Source organism: Rhagoletis pomonella, unplaced genomic scaffold, assembly GCF_013731165.1.
Source record: "Rhagoletis pomonella isolate Grant_MI unplaced genomic scaffold, Rhpom_1.0 Rhpom_scaffold_00013, whole genome shotgun sequence".
NCBI lineage: Eukaryota > Metazoa > Arthropoda > Insecta > Diptera > Tephritidae > Rhagoletis > Rhagoletis pomonella.
In genome coordinates, this window is record NW_023458567.1 from 435254 (window position 1) to 439966 (window position 4713).

Below are 4713 nucleotides of genomic sequence, written 5' to 3' on the forward strand. Positions count from 1 at the left end.
AAAGAACTGCTCACTTTACCCATTCAACTTGTTTGTGAGTCTCTGGGCTGCTTGTGAGCTAGTAAAGCGGCTTTGAGCTGCCGTCAAAACCACGTCGGCCAAGAACCTGCCTACATTCCAGAGCTGACGGTGTGACGGCAGCCATAACAAGCTAGTGCCGATCGCGTTGACTTCAACGATTCAGTTACCTGTTGACTTTCGGTCGGATTTGTTGTGTGAGCTCTTCGCAAAATCGTATGGTGTAAGTGTACTGGATTAAAGAGATCTTAAAAGTTCACACGTATACATACACCAAAACGAAGCTGTGTATACTATACATATGCATTTTATAACAAACGTTGGTCAGCGAATGAAAGAAACCTAAGTGTGGATAAGAGTGTACAGATACGGGTATTGTTGATGTAACAACTACATCTATATTCCAAAACGAATACTTGTGCGCAATAACATACACATACATACTCAGTGAAATCGATGGAATACACCAAAAAGTGATGAAGTGTCAAGCCGCGAATAATGAAAACTATTAAATTCCTGAGAGATTAAAATCACAATCTTAAAGTGCCTAACTATCGACCCCGATTTTAAAGGCAAGGAGGGAAGGCACAAATCTCTAGAAGGATATACAATATATATGGAATTAAGTGTACAGCGCAGCCATAAGATTGTGAAGGTGCGGTTTCTAAATTTTTTTATTAGTAAACGAATACCTATGTAGAAATGTAAATACATATATACATGCTGACATGGATCTAACGAGTTAGTACCTTATTTACGTGATATCGCATACAAAACGAGCGGCGAGAAAATGAACGTCGTGGCAGTCACTGCCGTTGGCGTTGTGGTTTTAGCTAAAGTCCGTATAGTGAAGCTGACGACTACTTCAATGCATCAAACCCTGCTGTTACCGGGTCGTGCGTATGTGTATGTACATAGTACACACACATGCACAATTATGCATTCTTAATCTTTTTTTGTTTTTGTCTCATTCTATTTTTTATTTATGGGTATGTAAGGGGAAAGTGTCCATTACGCGGTTCAATTCCATGAATATGTTAAAAAGTTGTATTATCTCGAACAAACTTCAAGACCCATTGCTTACATGTATGGTAAGCTTTAGTAAATATTTTAATTAGTGGACCCTTGAGTTGCACTCAAATTCATCGTATGCCACTGAAGATACCTACATATGTACACCTTTGGCCAAGCAAACCGTACCACGCTTAAAAAAATTAGGTAGAATTTTATAAATTAATAAAAAAAAGATTTTTTTTTTAATGTACAAAGTTCACTCTGTAACAAAAACAACATAAATAATGGTTTCAAACTTTGAACAAATTTAAGAAAAATTCATCAAACTTTCATAAAAATTTTAATCTTTGTAGTTTTTTCCATGTAACGCATACTCGCATTTTTTGTATGGGCTATAAAACTAGATACACGAAATTTTCCTAAAAATTGTAATTAAAAAGTTTGATGAATTTTTCCAAATTTTTTACAAATTTTTAAACTTTTATTTAATAGTTTTTGGTACCACATTAAAAAAAAATATATTTTTTTATTAACTTACGAAATTCTACCAGGTTAAAAAAAGTCGGTGAAAAGGTTTGCACAACACATAAGTGTATGCACTATGTGGTGAGTGACATCTGTGCCCTCAGGTGGATTTTTAATCCATGCATCTACTTATCTACAAATGAATGGTAGCATTCCATACACGAATGTACTATGTATGCAACGTTGCCTATTAAAAATGTACATACTTACATATACAAATTGTATGTACATATTTATGTATGTACATACAAACATATCTATACATCTTAAATTGTTTAAGCCTCCATAAAATTCGTGTACCTACTGCCGCAGTAGTTGATAACTTGGAATTGCTTGCTGCTTAACTGGTATTGGCTTAGCACAAATGATACGTTGTCATCCTCGAGTGAGTAGCCGAAACAACCGTCCATCGAACGGTACCCAATGCAGAACAGTTAACCATGCAAAATAAATAATGGCGAAGAGTAAACTGGTTCCCCATCTTCAATATCTTCCAGAATTAGTTAGCCACAAACAACAACAAAATCGCAACACAAAAAAAAAAATAGAAAAACGGCCAATCCCCATTCCGCAAAATTATAGGGACTTTGTGACTTTTCTAGAATTTTGGCCACACATGTGCATACACATGTACATACATTAGGCATATGACTTTTCAACTTTTTTTGGAAAGATTAAATCTACGTGGCATCATGCAATTAGTTTTTATATAAAAAGCGCGAGTATGATCTTAATTTAAGAAAAGTTGTCTAAAACCCCCGCAGGAATCCTATCGAAAAGTTTGAACCCACTTATAATTATTATTATTTTTTTTTTTGTATAATTCTCATCAATATCGTAAGTAGCTCAAGGACGACCGTTTAAATGAAAAGTGTCGTATACAACTTGAATACGAAATACAATTAGCTTTATTTTAAGGGAAAGAAATTCACTAACCACGTCTGAAGGTAATTGCAATTTAGTGAATTGACATTTTTTTAAACCTGATAAAACCGGAGTTTAGCTATAGCTGTAAAACTTGTTCTACTTGCATTAAATTTGATTCCATATTCTGATTCAGGGTGAAACTTTACGTGTGAAATGATGGTTAATTGGCTAAAATCAGAAATAAGTTTTTTTGGAAAAAAAAATTGTTTAAATAAAATTTAGGTACTTTATTTTCTCCGGTATAACTCAAAAAATAGTAATCGCTCTTTATTGTATTTCATAAGGAATTTAATCAGCTACGTATCAGAAAATGTTCAGAAAAAAAACAAACAAAAAAACACGAAACCGGATAAAAAGAACTACCACAACAGGGCTGATTAACATACTCAAGTAATTTTTAAAATGTCAGAAAATTAGCGGCTGAATTAGTTGCCATAGTAACTACTATTATCGGACCTACAGCCGTGACTATACACTCGAGAGCTATTGCCATTTTAGCCTTTATTCTCTTGCCAAAGTTTAAAGCTCATTTGCTTCCAGTCTGTCAATTTCTGTACGGAGCATGGCAAAATGTTTTATTCTCTGACCACCGCTTGCATGAAAACTGTTTTGCGTTCGTTGAAAAATCTGTCCTTCAGTTTAGAAAGGCACACAACTGTTTTTTAAGACACTGGGTAAAGGAGGAATCCGCTATTGTTAACCAGCAAGCAAAGCCGCATACTTTGATGTTAAAATTAATGTATTTAAATTTATAATTTATACTAGCCTTTATTAATATACATTTAAAATTAATTGAAATAAATTTAATAAAACTGAAGTGGACTTCCTGCGGAATTTTTTATTTTTTTGTCGAATTGACCCAAAAACATTATTTTTGTTGTTTTTCGCAAAGAAAAGTCATATGCCTAATGTATATACTATGTATTTCTTAATGTTCAAATGGTGAACGCATATTTAAGTACATATGTACATATTGGTATGTACATACATACAGTGTTGGAAAAAATAATAGAAAAAATGCATTGAAAAATATTAAATCAATTATATCAACTCTGTGGTGTAGTGGTATGCAGTGCGCTTCCACTCCGCAGGGCCTGGGTGCAAGCCCTGGTCAAAGCAACATCGCAAAAACATGTAGAAAAAAGGTTTTTTCTTGACTGCGGTCGCCCCTCGGGAGGCAATGGCAAAAATCCGTGTGTATTTCTGCCATGGAAAATAGCTTCTCATAAAAATACAATCGCCGTTTGGAGTCGGTGCAAAAATGTACGTCCCTCCCCATTGTGTGACAACATCAAGGCACACGCGACAAATCAGAGGAGAGCTCGGCCAAATACTAACATATATGTAGGCGCCAATCTACTATTATTATTATTATTATTAGTTAAATATATTTCTTAGAATGGCGCACCCTGTGCAAATATCAGTTAGCGGTTGTTCTTTTGTCTCATTTTCACTTTATGTGCGAGAAAGTGAACAATTGAATAGTTGGAAAAAAATAGTAGAAACAAAACGTGTTTGTTGGTATTGTTGCTTTTCTAAAAGGTAAATTATTTTTTTTTGACGCTTCTAATTGCATTTAACTATAGGTTACTGAAACATAAAAAAGAATAAAATGGGCTGAGCTAAACACTGCACGGAATAGGAGAAGAATTGAATAATACGTTACAGAAAACAAGGAAATTCGATGAGTAAAATAGCAGATATGGTGTTCCAAAAAGAAGATGTTCACTGTCCTTCATAGCGTAAAAGAAAAACAGAAACACGACGTAGAAACCGAAAAATGACTGCTGGCGATCAAAGGCGCTTAATTCGACATTGCAAAGCTAACACTTTTCTATCCTCAAGAGAGCTGAAAACAGAATTGAATTTAGATGTAACAAGCCGAACCATTGGCAGAAGGAAAACTCCCAGCCTGAATCCCTAGTAGGGTACTATTGATGAGCCTTAAAAACAAAAAAAAAAAAACAGACTTGCTTTCGCCAGAAAACATCTTTTCCGTAAAAATTGGAAAAATGTGCTGTAGTCTGATGAGACGAAAATTAATATGTTTGGATCAGATGGAAACGCCCTACGAACACAGCCTTTGACCCACAATACACGAAAAAATACGGTTAAGCACAGCGGGGGTTCCATTATGGTATGGGGCTGCTTCCCGGAGGAAGGCGTTTGTCCAATATTTTGCATAAAGAATAAAATGTGCGCGATTGACTTTGTGAACATATTACAGAC